This window comes from Lytechinus variegatus, chromosome 2 (genome assembly GCF_018143015.1).
Source record: "Lytechinus variegatus isolate NC3 chromosome 2, Lvar_3.0, whole genome shotgun sequence".
Classification (NCBI taxonomy): domain Eukaryota; kingdom Metazoa; phylum Echinodermata; class Echinoidea; order Temnopleuroida; family Toxopneustidae; genus Lytechinus; species Lytechinus variegatus.
In genome coordinates this window covers 63,571,674-63,588,077 of record NC_054741.1, presented here as the reverse complement: position 1 = coordinate 63,588,077, position 16,404 = coordinate 63,571,674, and the positions used below count along the sequence as shown (strand labels likewise).

At 38.0% G+C, this 16,404-nt stretch overlaps 1 protein-coding gene across 1 annotated transcript in view; it reads right to left on the bottom strand.

Annotated features, from left to right (window-relative positions):
- Nucleotides 1–13,459, bottom strand: part of LOC121408610 (synaptic vesicle 2-related protein-like) — a 46,060-nt gene extending 32,601 nt beyond the window's left edge. Inside the window, exon 1 of the mRNA XM_041600138.1 lies at nt 13,317–13,459. The gene's annotated coding sequence lies outside the window, so the exon portion shown is untranslated. The remainder of the gene's footprint in view (nt 1–13,316) is intronic.
- Between the last annotated feature and the right edge of the window lie 2,945 nt (nt 13,460–16,404).

Genomic DNA, 16,404 nt, shown 5'->3' with positions numbered 1-16,404 from the left:
AACAGAGATTACTAGATTTGCTAACCATCATTTTCTGTTCATCAATTCTGTGTTTTTTGTTTTTAATTTCATCACTTATTCAAAGAAGATTCGCTTTCCATCATTTTTCTGTTCATGAATTCTGTATTTTTATTTTTCTGTTACGTCGTTCATTTAAAGGACGAGTAGATTTTATTACCATCATTTTTCTGTTCATTGATTGACTTTTTTTTCATTTAATCGTTACGAAGTCAATTCAAAGGACGAGTTTAATTCAGATTTGAGTTTTATTATGAAGTTATGAAATAGAGATTTAGAATTAAGTTAGAATAATCATACATTTAAATAAAAAAACACAACCTATGAGATCCACTCAGAATGGAACAGAGATTACTAGATTTGCTAACCATCATTTTCTGTTCATCAATATTTTTGTGTTTTTCCATCACTGACGACTTTTATTCAAAGAAGATTCGATTTCAATCATTTTTCTGTTCATGAATTCTGTATTTTTATTTTTCTGTTACGTCGTTCATTTAAAGGACGAGTAGATTTTATTACCATCATTTTTCTGTTCATTGATTGACCTTTTTTCATTTAATCGTTACGAAGTCAATTCAAAGGACGAGTTTAATTCAGATTTGAGTTTTATTATGAAGTTATGAAATAGAGATTTAGAATTAAGTTAGAATAATCATACATTTAAATAAACAAAACACAACCTATGAGATATGAGATCCACTCAGAATGGAACAGAGATTACTAGATTTGCTAACCATCATTTTCTGTTCATCAATTCTGTGTTTTTTGTTTTTAATTTCATCACTTATTCAAAGAAGATTCGCTTTCCATCATTTTTCTGTTCATGAATTCTGTATTTTTATTTTTCTGTTACGTCGTTCATTTAAAGGACGAGTAGATTTTATTACCATCATTTTTCTGTTCATTGATTGACTTTTTTTTCATTTAATCGTTACGAAGTCAATTCAAAGGACGAGTTTAATTCAGATTTGAGTTTTATTATGAAGTTGAAATAGAGATTTAGAATTAAGTTAGAATAATCATACATTTAAATAAAAAAAAACACAACCTATGAGATATGAGATCCACTCAGAATGGAACAGAGATTACTAGATTTGCTAACCATCATTTTCTGTTCATCAATATTTTTGTGTTTTTCCATCACTGACGACTTTTATTCAAAGAAGATTCGATTTCAATCATTTTTCTGTTCATGAATTCTGTATTTTTATTTTTCTGTTTCGTCGTTCATTTAAAGGACGAGTAAATTTTATTACCATCATTTTTCTGTTCATTGATTGATTTTTTTTCCATTTAATCGTTACGAAGTCAATTCAAAGGACGAGTTTAATTCAGATTTGAGTTTTATTATGAAGTTATGAAATAGAGATTTAGAATTAAGTTAGAATAATCATACATTTAAATAAACAAAACACAACCTATGAGATATGAGATCCACTCAGAATGGAACAGAGATTACTAGATTTGCTAACCATCATTTTCTGTTCATCAATATTTTTGTGTTTTTCCATCACTGACGACTTTTATTCAAAGAAGATTCGATTTCAATCATTTTTCTGTTCATGAATTCTGTATTTTTATTTTTCTGTTTCGTCGTTCATTTAAAGGACGAGTAAATTTTATTACCATCATTTTTCTGTTCATTGATTGACTTTTTTTTCATTTAATCGTTACGAAGTCAATTCAAAGGACGAGTTTAATTCAGATTTGAGTTTTATTATGAAGTTATGAAATAGAGATTTAGAATTAAGTTAGAATAATCATACATTTAAATAAAAAAAAATAATACATGTTCTATTCAAACAGTTACACAAAAGATTAGATGTGCGACACCTCGGAACATGTTCCGTTTATCAAAATGTTATGTTCTATTCTTTATTTTTGTCTTCAATTTGGTATCGTGCCGTTCTTTTGGAAGTATCATAATTGATAGTGAATAAAATAGGGGATAGACATAGACAAGATATTCAACAAAAATTAAGAGCGATAGAAGAGGACAGGAACTATTGATATTGAGCAATAAAATAAAGGGATTGACTTAATTGGCTTAATACTTAATACATGTTCTATTCAAACAGTTACACAAAAGATCATTGTGTAACTTACAGCCTTCTCATTGTTAGCTGTTCTATAATCTTCACACCTCTATTCATTGTCCACAAAATGCGCGAGACGGTGTAATTAATTGACCCCAGTTAAGTTCACATACAGCTAGGGTTGTTCAATTCAACCACGTTTCAAGACACGTACGAGGACATCATTCCTGATCTTATCTATATAAATAATGTACACGTTAGATAGGGAAGATTGATACTGAAGAAATAAAACAATGTATGAGTCTTGTACCGTCATATTATAAACCCCTCAAAAAAGTTCCGCAACTCAAGTTTGAGTGCTAATAAATTTCTTAAACCATGGTCACATTTGTTCTACGGCGGCCGTACGGCGAGTCGAAAACAGCCGTTTTATCAATTTTGATTCAAACCACCTATATGTAGTTGGACAATTTTTTTTTTAAAACGGCTGTTTTCAACTCGCCGTACGGCCGCCGTAGAACAAATGTGACCATGGCATAAGTGTGCCATCATCATATGTAAAAGTGGTATCATTGGAAAGTATGATTATACCTCTTTACGATCATGTGTCATTTGTAATGCTAGTGATATCATGAAATACACAGACATGATAAATATGCAGCAATGTAAAAAATGAAATATTGCAAAATTCGTTGCCATGTCATGTTTGAGTTCTGCAACTCATACTGCAAGTTTTAGTGCTAATAAATTTCTTAATGTGCCATCATCATGTGTAAAAGTGATATCTTTAGAAAGCATGATTATTCTTCTTTACAATCATGTGTCATCTGTCATGCTAGTGTTATCATGAAATACACAGACATGATAATACGCAGCAATGTTAGACATGAAATGTTGCAAAATGCGTCGTTTGCAATAGCGAATTTCCAATTGTTTCGAGGATGGACCGAGTGCATTCACTGTCACCTGCATGGTGGAAATTCTATAGAAATGGAGACTCTTGTTGGAAATCAATGCATTTTGCAACATTTCACTTCTGACTTTTCTCGATGTTCAGGGTGACTTCATATTCCAGGATTACATAATCACAGCAAATGGCATGTCATTGTAAATAAGAATAATTCAGCTTTCCAAAGATACCAGTTTCATCTTTTATACTTCATTAACCAAAAAGATATCATCCCCCAAAACTGAGTTGCAAAACTTTTTTGAGGGGTTTATATGTGTGACTGATGGAAACATTGAAGTTAAACAGAAGAAAAGGCGAGATCAGAAAGGAAAGAATGATCTGAATAAATAAAATACTTAAAGGTACAGGCCTATAGACTTGAAAGAGATTGAACAAGAGCGGTAGACGAATACAAGATAAGACAATAACATTTGATAGTGAATAAAATAAAGGGAGAGACATAGACGTACAAAATATTCAACAAAAATTAAGAGCGATAGAAGAGGACAGGAACTATTGATATTGAGGAATAAAATAAAGGGATTGACTTAATAGAGATTAAGAGAAATTAAGATATAGATATAGCAGGCGTATGTGTACGTGTAGTTACAAGAGAGGTTGATACTGACTAATGAAATCAAATGATGGATAAATTGGAACAACTGATAATGATTGAAGAAATAGAAATAACCCACCCCTCACCCATGCTGATGCCAGGCCGTCCTCGACTATACCCGATGTTCAAACTATAACTATGTTGTGCATTAGATTAATAAGGTAAGTTTATCTTTCCACATTTCTAGCTGATTGTTTTATTTTAATTATTTTTTTCATTCTTACACATTCATGAAAAACGTACTGCGAAATTTAATGTCACTTCATTGGATATATTTCTTTATTTAATTTATGTATACTGTTCATACTGCCACTTCCTGACTTATTGTTTCCATTATTGTTTTATTGCTTGGTTTTCCGTCAATCATTTTAATCACAGCATCACTATTGAAGTTTAGGGGTGGATCCAACTTTTTCAACGGGGGGGGGGGGGGGTATGCTTATTCAGTAAAATCTTACAAGTTGAAAAAAATGTGTTTCACTCCCAAATGAAGGTAATATATGCCACGAAAAATCTGAACAGAAAAGCAAAAAGACACCCAAACGAAAAAAAGGTCAGTTCATGGCCGTATGCGGCGGGGGGGGGGGGGGGAGATGTTGAAAATGCTTTTACATACTTCTTTTTACACAAAATTCACCAAAGGCATGCAAGAAATGCTTCAATTTCCCTTAACAGAATGGAAACACGCAATGACAAGCTCGGTCGCTTTTCTCACTTATCAATTTTTTTTATTTTATGCATATATCTTGCCCCCCACCCCGAAAAAAATTCTGCATATGACCAAGGGTCAGTTCACTTACGTATGTCCGATATTTTGCCACAATAAATGTTTTAATGGTTCTCGATGGAGAGGGTGCTAACCCCCCCCCCCCCCCCCGTTCCTCTACAGCTCAAATTCACATTTTTTTTTAATCTCGAAGTTTGTTTCGATTTCAAATGGGATTTTCAATTTCAGAAACATTTTCCTTAGTAATTGTTCCCATCCTTTATATTAAAAGTTCCCGTTATGCCTCTTAGAACTTTTTTTTGTAGTATTTCTCAGTGATATTAGGCATAATCTATTCATCATACCATAATTAAAAGAAAAAAACCCATCTCGTGCGAGTACACGTTAGCGCTTTTGCAGATACCGTACCATACCAGCAATGCACGAGCTCGAAAGAAAATCAGACTGCTCGAACTAAGTTACAACAAAATCACCAATAGAAAGTATTTCGTGCTTTTGTGCTATCCCAGTGATTGTTACTGAACCTAAACTCATTTTCTTCAGTAAAATGATACAGGTAGGGGAAGGCGGGGTAAGTTGTGACAGTTTTTGCTTTTTGCATGTTAGAATTGATATGATTAATAATCTTGTCGAAATAAGTACCTTGCCTTGAAATTTAATTCTGAAATATTTTCCACCTATATATAACTTTCTATCCCCACACTGAAAGTCATTGTGACCTTTGAAAAAAATGATGTCAAATGGCTCAACTTGCCCCATATATGGGGTAAGTTTGAGCCACCTTCTGGGGTAAGTTGAGCCACAAAAACTATGTACAAAATGTATGAGGGGAGAACAAGCATGTCAATTTTTTGTTTAAAGTCTTTTCACTTGCTAATTTTCTATAAATACTAACATCCTTTAAAAGGAAAAGAGCAGTCATGTAAATTTGCTCCTTTCAGCCAGCATTTCAATCGATTTTTATGGTTTGTTTGTTTTTTAAGATACATTACCATAGGAATTACCATGGCTCAACTTGCCCCATGCTGTTTGGCTCAACTTACCCCAGTCCGAACTTAGTGCAATAATTTTGTATCCACACATTTATTATGCATCCATCATATAAAAGACTATGACAAGAATGAAGATCCATACCTGGACTAATAATGTTGTTATCATGTCTTTATTATATTTAAAGACATGTGTGTTTATAAAGCACTTATCTATTTCACACTCTTTTTTACTTTTTTGGCTGAAATTCATATTTTTCCCTCTAAAAAACTACTTTTTGTTTCAAAGTTGAAAACAATGTGGTGGGGTTAGGGGTTATGTTATGGGTCATCAATACATGACACCACCACAATGTCTGACTCATTCATTATTGGCCTGGGGCTGGTGGCTCAACTTGCCCCTATGCTCAACTTACCCCGCCTTCCCCTACTGTATTTTTTAATGATGGACGTCCATTTTAGAGACAAAATCGGAATATGCACCGTCACTGTCTTCTCGGCCTCTGCTCACAATGTACGGTAACCGGTAGTAGCTAGCTAACTAAACTCGTACTAGTGGTTTGACGTAGTGACAGTGATTGTAGCTAGCTACATGTAGTTACTTAGTACCGGTACTAGCCTTGTACAGTTCTTCAAAAGACTTCACTAAATTAGGCCTAACGTTGATCGTGTACCCATATACAGTCGTCCTCAAAATTATTCATACCCTTGTTGATATTTGTGATTTTTCATGTTTGTGATGAAATAGATGCATTTGATCAAGTTTCTCTATGATTTATGTGTGACCAACTAGTGAAAGAATAACAACAATGCACAATTCAAGAAATTTCTCTTTTCAGGGGTATTTTATTCATAGATATTCAAACAATGTCATGTTCAAAATTATTCATACCCTAGGTTTTCTGAGTCCAATGTCTTTCATTAATAGTCAATAGCATAGCCTTTGTTCTTTACGACTGCTTCTAGACGATTCCTGTAAGTGTCCACAAGCTTCCTGCACGTCTCCTGCGGGATGTTGGCCCATTCTTCCTTGGCGTAGGCCTCAAGCTGTGTCAGGTTGGTCGGGTTCCTAGCCATCACTCTGACTTTCAGGTCTCGTCACAAGTTCTCGATCGGATTCAGGTCAGGACTCTGACTTGGCCATTCTAGGACGTTGACATCATGGTCCTTGAACCATTTCTTCACCAGCTTGGCGGTATGCTTTGGGTCATTGTCTTGTTGGTACTTCCAGTTGGGGCCAAGCTGGAGTTTTTCGGCAGATTCCTTCAAGTTCTCATCAAGGATCTGGATGTAATCCTCCTTTTTCATGATTCCTTTGACTCTTATGAGGTTCCCTTTGCCACTGGAAGAGAAACATCCCCATAGCATTATGTGCCCACCACCATGCTTGACAGTTGGCACAGTGTTCTTTGGATTGTATGCTTCCCCTTTCTTCCTCCAGACGTATTCAACATCCATATGGCCAAATAACTCCAACTTCGTCTCATCAGACCACAGGATGGTTGACCAAAAGCTTGGATTTTGCTTCAGATGACCTCTAGCAAAGGCCAGTCGAGCCTTCAGGTGTTTCTTCCTGAGCAACGGTGTCTTCCGAGGCCTGCGTCCATGGAGACCTCCTTTGTGCAAGACTCGCTCGATGGTGGACCGGGACACCTTCGTCCCTGACCGGTCAAGCGTTTCAAGTAGGGCCTTGGTTGTGGTCCGGGGGTTGTTGTTGACCTCTCTGCAGATTTTCCTGGCAAGTTTAGGGGACACCTTGCACTTCCTACCACGCCCACTATGGTTCTTCACAGTGCTGTACCTCTTGTGCTTCTTGATTACGCTCTGGACTGTTGCCACAGGGACGTCATACTGCTTTGAAATGGCCTTGTAACCTTTTCCCTCAATGTGGGCATTCACAAGACGTTGCCGTAGGTCCTCACTGAGCTCCTTCTACTTGGCCATGATTATCAGAGACTGAGAATAACCAGAATGCTTTCCTCTATTTATACCCTTTTAGAAAGATGCTATTTTCCATCATTGTTCAATGGCTTGTTTAACAAAGAGGGTATTTAATTCATTGGAACATCTTGAAATAACTATAGAACAAAGAATAGCACATTCCCAGACAGTGAAAATAATGCGCATTGTCATAAAAGGACATTTTTGTTGAGGTATTGGCAAGGGTATGAATAATTCTGAACAAGTGCAAAAAATAACTTTCGACCCTATCTATTATTATGCTAATGAAGACTTGCCAGCTCATATGTCAAATCATGCATAGCAACAAGCAGACAAAAGATACAAAGAAAGTTATATCATAATAGCTTTTACAAGTAAAGAATCTACCGAATAATGTTTTTCCACAAGGGGTATGAATAATTTTGAGGACAACTGTATGCTTACTTTGTCTTTGTCGCAATGCAGATATCGACGAGTGAGGGATAAGCACAAACAAGCCTTCACAAGGCACAAGCAAATTTTGATTCCACTATATAACTGAAGACATTTATACTTACAGTTAATTGTCATGATGTTAATCAGGACAATTTAATCCATTGTCTGACTTCAGTGGTTCATCTTTGTGCCTTCAGGCTCATATGATCCACCGTTGGGTCTTAGTTAAGACCAAATCTTTACTTATTGACAAATATACATCTTTATTCGTTTATTAGAACATATTCATTCAGGTACAAAAGATCAGCATAAAATTGTTTTTCATCAATGACCTAAGGAAAACATAAAGAACAACTATAAATCATATAATACATGAAAATATAGTCAAAATCTAAGTCAAAGATCGCAATACTTGGTAACAGACGGTAAATAAATAGTATGATTATACGAATCAAGCTAAAATATCTATATATCAAATTAAATACATGTATCTATACAATAAGGTAAGGGAAAAAGTGAGTGGAGCAAGCATTAGTCTACAAATGTAGACCCACATCTGCAGTGTGTGTACCTCAGCTGATTCAACGAGTCTGCATAGCAGACTATGTCTACTGAGGCTGCAGAAGCTTCGCTCGCCCTTTCAGGCTGGTTTGCTTTGCAAACCAGCACCTCACGAGCCATTCAGAGTCTGCATAGCAGACTAAGCAAGCATTGGCGTACCTACGGCGGGGGGGGGAGGAGGTCAGATGGGAGAGAGTGCCCCCCCCCCGACGAGCGACACACGGATGCAGCCATCCGTGTGTCGCTCGTCGGGGGGGGGGCACTCTCTCCCATCTGACCTCCTCCCCCCCCCGCCGTAGGTACGCCAATGCTTGCTTAGTCTGCTATGCAGACTCTGAATGGCTCGTGAGGTGCTGGTTTGCAAAGCAAACCAGCCTGAAAGGGCGAGCGAAGCTTCTGCAGCCTCAGTAGACATAGTCTGCTATGCAGACTCGTTGAATCAGCTGAGGTACACACACTGCAGATGTACTTTGGTCTTGAATATTATTTTTTTTGCTTGTAAATTTTTTTCTGATACGAAATCCTTTATTTGTATTTGAAGACTTTTTTTTTGGCTGGCCAAAATTTTTCCTGGCCAAAATTTTTCCTGGTACGAAATCCTTTATTTGTTCTTGTAGACTTTTTTTTTTGCTTGCTTGTCAATTTTTTTGGCGGACGAATTTGCCCCCCTCCCTGCTGGAAAATCTGAGGTACGCCCCTGCGAGCAAGAGAGATGACAGCAGACAATGGCAGAGGTGACGTGATTCAGTGAGAGGAGAGAATACAAAAACAATTCTGAAAACTATCATTCAAACAATGAAAGATTAATTAAACTTGAAAAAGATATGCATATTATGACGATCCGGTGACAATAAATTGACACTTAAAAATATTTTATCTTTGTTCATCCATTAACACCAGCTTGAACGTCGGATAATATTGAATATAGTGCTTTGCAATATTACACACAAAAAAGTCAAAAGGATTAAAGAGTGGAGGAGAAAAAAAGATAGGGATCGAGGGAGAAGTGAGCTGAGATATTGATTCAGTAAAAATTTAATGAGTGAGACATGGGTCAAATGGAAATACATGTATATCAACATCAAAAACGATAAAAAATAGAATATGAGGAAACAAGGGAAAAACAACACTGATTGTAATTAAGTATGAGTAATCAATTCGTGGTGCAATCATGCCTTGTACGTGCTGTGTTTTTGTGACTTGATCGAGTGGTGGGAGAAACAAAGTAGTTTATCATTCCTTATATCATAATAACGGCAGGAGGAATGTTGGGCAATAATGCACTGAAAATATTAAAATTAAATAATTCTAGTTGCGAACAAGTGAGAGAATGACGATAAAGGAATGTAAGAAATTAAAGGAAATAGACGATAGGTCTGTTTTTTCCAGCCTCGGTGTCTCTTGCTCAATCTAGCCACCCCGCCCCCACGCCCTCTCTATCCATTATCTAATGCTCTCTCTCCCTCTCTCTTGATCATTCCCCCGTCTCTCGTATCTGTCGCTCTCTCCTCTTGCTCGACTCTGTCCCTCCGTTATTGGGTGCTCCCTTTTTCTTGTAACTATTTACTACTTATCCCAGAAAGTACATGATCTCATCTCGACCCGACTTTCGTCGAAAGATGACAATTTGAGGGCGATGACACGAGCGTGCATTAAAATTGTGCACTGGCGCAAAGCTAAACATCAAGCCATGACATTTTTGTTTGGGTTTCGAGGAGATCGAGACGGCATCTTACGGCAATAAGTTGCTGTATCGTAATTTCGAGAGAGACATCGCGGCAAGTCAGGAGGGCTAATTCTAACCATGTGAGTTGTCTAAATGGCGACATTTTATTATCAACATAAGATCGTCCCTCCTTCTGCGGTATTACCGCGGTAATACACGAGATTTTCATAAAAAAATCTCGTGGTAATTACCGCGGTAATTTCTCTAGGCAAGCGACTCCCGCCGATTGGAATTTGCTGGTGGGAATCGCGCGGTACCCGATCTCTCATCGACTTACGCGGTACAGCGCGGTAATGTGTCAACTTTATTCCAAGCAATACTGTAGTACTATGTTGCTAAATGGAGAGAACTACTTCTGCGGTGATTTTGTTGCTATCCAATTCATAGCAAACGGACTGGCCTCCTGCCTGTGTGTGGCAGGCGGCTAGATAGGCATGTAGGATCGTAGCTGATTCTCAGTGGTGCAAACAATCTTACATAATAAACATTTTTCACCAAAATAATCCCCAAATCAGCAGAAATTTTTTGTGCTTATATTATGGATTCTCATAGGACTGATTTGGTGATGCAATCGGAGGAGACAGTTATTGAGTTTCCATAACTAGATCTAGTTGTTTCAGCTTTCGTTTTGAGTCTTGTTCTGATCGGTGCGAACTTGTAATGGGATGAGAGATGCCCGTGTGTGATGCTGTGAAATTTGACAATGTTTCATTTTATTCATTTCTAAAACATTTCAGTTTTTTTCTATTTTTTAAACATATAAAAAAACCAAATATCATTATAAATTTTTGTTAAAATGATTGGATTTTTTGGTTTGCTTGAAGTTCAAATTCTTTCTTTTTTCATTTTTCTTTATATCTTTCTTCATCTTTCTATCCTTCCTGCTTGCCTTTTTTTGTTCCATGATTAATTCCTATCTTTCTTTTTTTTATCCTTTCATTCTCACTGTTAATTTTTCTTTCTTTCCTTCTTTCTGCTACTTTCCTTTTTAATATTTCCTCTTTTATTTCCTTCATTCTTTCTGTCCTTACACTTTTCTTTGCTTCCTTCTTCGCCTTCCTCTCCTTTTTCTTTTCGTTTGTTCTTTCTGTCCTTCAACTATTTTCTTTTTTTTGCATTCACTCACCCCTCATTCTTTCCTCCCTTTAATTCATCCTTACTTTCTTTCATTCTTTATTTTACTTTTTTGCTTCCAATTCTTCTCCCTTTTTCTTTCTTTCCTTCCTCCCATCCTATTTTCTTCTTTCTTTTATTAATCTTTCTTTCAAAGAATGAAGGAATTGAAATTGAAATGGTGTATTAAGAAAACTTCATCGCAGCCGAAGGCTGAATTGCAAAATTCTGTACAAAGTAAAATACAAAATATATACAAAAACAATGACTATATGACATGTAAAAGTAATAAAAACATTTTTCTTTCCTTCACTCTTTTATTCTTCCTTCCTCCTTTTTTTCTTTCTTTCTTTTTCTTTCTTCATTCATTTTAAAGAATGACGAAAACTGTTTTCCTTTATTCTTTCTTTCATCCTGAAGAATGGAAGGAAGAGGAGAATAAATGAAAGGAAAATAATAAAAATGAAGAAATGGAAAGGAAAAAGAATATGTATATGCATGTGTGTTTATATATATATGTAGGTTATTTACTAATTCCACGTCCACCTAACTTACAACCTTGATTTAACAATGCACCATTTCATTTATTAAAGCCCTCATTTTGGATGCCCCCATAAATTTCGAATCATCTGAACCTCCCCATATCAAATTTTATCACTTTTTATACAAAACAAAACAGACATACATGTATTTGATTGGTATATGCGAGATCATTTCAGGGGAAAAGACTATATAACAGTTTATATTTCTATTTCTTTTTCGAGTTTCAAGAGTATGGAGTATCCCAAAGGGAGCCCCCAGTCTACACCGGAGAGACGGTGTCTGGACGGTGTCATTAGCTTAGAAAGGACGGGATCATGCGGTAACCTGTAAGATACGATAGTCTTTATGATAATAATTTTTAAAAAAAAAGGAAAGGAACGATTTTTTCCCGGTGGGGTCACTCAATATGACTTGGGGACCGCATGACCGTTACCAAAATCGCGGGAAAAGGGGTCAATTTCACGGAACGTCCGCGGACAGAACACTCCTCGAAGTAGTGAAAATAGGGGTGCTCACCGTCCTCGATCTGATGGAAATAGGGGTCAGGAAAAAGGGGAGAACGATTACGGGAAGTAAAATCCGTCGCCGAGTCACCAGCCGCAGAGGGCACGCGCATCATGCTCTGTATCTTTATATGGACAACTCTACATTTATTTTTACAAAGAATTCTACTTTTCTTATTTTTCAAGAAAAGTAAAGTTCTTTTGGATTATTGTATCAGTATGACATGGCTCTTGGTCATCTTTAAGGACTGAGCACTCTGACGCCTGTGTTGCAATTTCCTCTAATGAGGAAAGGGTGTAAATGCCCTGTCCTTGAAATACGGTAAATAGGGGTAAATTTGCGAAATGGGCAAAAGTGTCCTTACAATCTTATAATTAGGGGTGTTTCAAGGTACCATTTTACCGCAATTTTGTCCTTGTTTTGTGTGAAAATAGGGGGGTAAATTTCACAAAATGTCCTTGAAATTGACTGCAAAAGGGGGTCACTTGCATTTGTGGTAACGGTCATACGTGTCCCCTCTGCGGCTGAGTGACCCCACCGGGGATTTTTTAAAGACACGTCGAAGAAAAAAGAAAAAAATAGTTGGCCTAACGAGTTGGCAGTAATATAGTCAAATATGACTGGTCGCCATCAATTTTCAACAAACAACAACAAACTTCTCTTATTCTAACTTTCTTTCTTTTAATTTTTTCTTGGTTCCTTCATCTTCTTACTTCATTTCCCCTTCATTTTTCTTTCTTTCCTCTCAATTAATATCTTTTCTTTCTCTCCTTCATTCTTTCCTTCACCCACCCTTTGTTTTCGTTATATTTTTTGGCAGGTCTAACACTGTGTAACCTTATTTTGTTGATTTTTTTTTATTAAGACCTGGCTCTGTTGATTGTCCGGTATTTCATTTTGTGAAATCTGGTCACCCTGTCCACAACACACGACTTCTAACGTTTAAATGGCTTGATTTTTCTGTGCGCGGTGGCATGTAATGAACCCTTGCTGAGTGAGTGAGGGTTTTCGCCCAGAGCGCCAGGCTTCGCCGTGCGCTCATCTGGGTCACAGCCGGGCAAGCTCACGGCGCGGTTCGGAGCTATCACCGTGACTAGAGTAGTGAACAAGATCAAACTTACCGACAATTCAATAACTTACGGTAGATTTACTTACGAGTGATAATAGATTTTGATTTTTCCAAAGATATTCTGCTCCACTCCTCCAGCTCCAGGACATATAAACACCCTTCTTCTGAAGCCGACGTCGTTGTGGGTGTTTACTTAAATCGACGTCGAAAAGCGGTACCGGTACGTACTGAAAATGATTTAACGTTGCCAAATTGCGGTTGCTTAATTTAATGATTGTATCTTTTTGTTCATGGAATTAAAGTAGCGATCTCGTCATCTCGATCTACGAAGCCGGGGGCGCGTTTCCGTAGCCGGGGGGGGGGGATATTAAAAAAGGAATCTATTATATAGCTGATGAATGAATGCGCTGAATGAATGAATGAATGAATGAATGAACGAATGAATGAATGAAAAAATAAGTAAATGAACAATTATATTTTTCAATTGATTACACCCTCATAGCAAAAAACAAACAAACCAATAAACGTCAACCCCATATGCACGACCCCCTCCCCCCCAAAAAAAAGGGGTAAACATGAGCGAGAAAATTAAACTGGCAGAGGATATCGACGTATAAGGAACAATTCATAGGAACGTACGTCGGATCTTCCGCACTTCTGGGGGGGCCGGGGTAGTCCACTCAGACCTGCACTCCCCCCCCCCCCAAAAAAAAAAAAACGTGCTTCTCGTGCTCACTACAGCCCCCTAAACTGAAATCCTAGTTATGCTACTAATTCTAGACGGAATTACTGGGAAATATATTGCTCTGCCCCCTCCCCGGCCCCTCTAGCTGACGCACGCCGCAACGATCATGCGCCTTAAACCACCCGACCCCTGCACCCGATCACGGGGGGGGGGGCAGTCTGCCCCCTCGGACGAGTCACAACCCATGCAAAGGACGTATCCCTGCCCCCCCCCCCCTGACGAGTTTGAAACACCTTTTTGCCCCCCTGACGAACTCGAATGCCTATATCCCCCCCCCCCCGACGAGCTTGAAGACCTTTTTTTTGCTTGTCACTTTTTTTCTGCTTCTGTTTCTTTTTGTGGTAACTCCCGTAGGAACTCGGCAGGACAGCATTTTTTGCTGGTAAACGCCAAGCTGGTATATAACCAATTACCTTGGAAACTTTTTTTGTTAATCAGTCACAGTGGCTGACGTAATAGACGACAGATATCACTCTTGGGCCTTTTTATCAAAGTGGAGACAATGGCAGAGTTGGGATTCGAACTCACAACCTTGCGATTATGAGTCCAATGCTCGAACCACTGGACCACACGACCACAAGGTACCATTCTGGTACAATATCCTTTAATTCTGATTAAAAACCCTTTTTTTGCTTGTCAAATTTTTTGGCGGACGGTTTTGCCCCCTGTGGAAAATCCTAGGTATGCCACTGCACCCGATGAAGGGGAAAAAGTCGGTCCGTGGGCCTCGCGGGCTGTCACCTTAAATCATTTCATATCCCATCAACGCATGCATATTTATAGATTCCAAGTATTGGGTAAACAATAAGTTGAAGACCTTAAAGGGATGGTCCGGGCTAAAAATATTTATATCTTAATACAAAGAAAAGAATTCACTGAGCAAAATGCAGAAAATTTCATCAAAATCGGATAACAGATAATAAAGTTATTGAAGTTTAAAGTTTAGCAATATTTTGTGAAACAGTCGTCGTGAATATTTATTAGGTGGGCTGATGATGCCACATCTCCACTTTCCGTTTCCTTATGATTACATAAAATCATAATCTTTTTCATTATTTCATACTTGTGTAAATTATGTCTCCCTTATAATGAAATAAGTTGCAGCAATAAATACCTCATGCAATAAATTAGTTGTCAATCCAATTTGTCTAGTTCTTGGAGGAAAAACATTGAATAAACCTAATTTCAAAATAAAATACAAAAAACAAGTGGAGATGTGACATCATCAGCCAACCTAATGAATATTCATGACGACTGTTTTCACAAAATATTGCTTAAAAAAATATTTGCCCCTCCACCCCTGGTTCCGCGCCTGATATTATATAGATCTTGTGTCACCTATCAATTTTTTTTTATTCTGTTCATGAGTTTTATGTCAAAATCAGAAAATGGGTTTGGATAGGGGCAATACACCGGTGTGTTGGCTCAGTTGGTATAGAGCGTCCGTCTCACAACCGGGAGGTCGGGGGTTCAAACACCGGCCGCGACAGACCAAAAGACGTTAATAGATGGGAGTTGCTTCTACCCTGTGGCGTTCAACAATAAGGGATAGAGCCTTGTCGATCTGGAGCTGCACGGTGGCTGCCTGGCCCACGATCAATTGGGCAAAGCAAATTTTCGGAGTATTTCATTTCATGTCTATTTCGAACAATAAATTATGGATTTTCATTTTCATTTTCAATGGGAACAGCAGTAATATTGCAGATCGAGTACAGAGCATTAATTTAAACTGAACGAACGGGGGTATGGTCCTCAGAGTTGATTCGTTGGTATGGTCTCTTTATCCAGGGGCGGTATTCTGAAAACGTTCTTATCTTAATTTTGTTCTTATCTACGTCACGTTCTCAAATTGGTATTCTGAAAACGTTCTTATCTTTTTCTTATCTTTTGTTCTTATCTTTGTTCTTATCTTGCTTTCCATCCAATGCTGAGCGCGTAAATTTATAATTCGCGCAGATGATACAAAAGCCTCCTTCCAGTAAAGTGGCGTACCTAGGATTTTCCACGGGGGGGGGGGCAAAACCGTCCGCCAAAAAAATTTGACAAGCAAATAAAAAAAAGTATTCAAGCTCGTACGTCGGGTGGGGGGGGGGGGGCGCGCAATAAAGGTGGTCGGGGGGGGGGGCAAAAAGGGTCTTAAGCTCGTCAGGTGGGGGGAGGGATACGTCCTTTGCATGGGTTGTGACTCGTCAGGGGGGCCGGGGGGCCCGGGGCAGACTGCCCCCCCTCCCCCCATAGGTACGCTTGTGCCTCCTTCTGTTTCTTTCCCCGTCTCTCGATCCATATTCCCTATCCTATCCCCACGAAATGCTGTTGAAAGCACGCCATTCCCTCATTTTTATTTTGTTTTAATATTTTGTCTTTGATTTCACATCCGTGTATTTAATTTAGAGGAATGCCTGATTTATACCGCTTTAAGTCTTCTGATT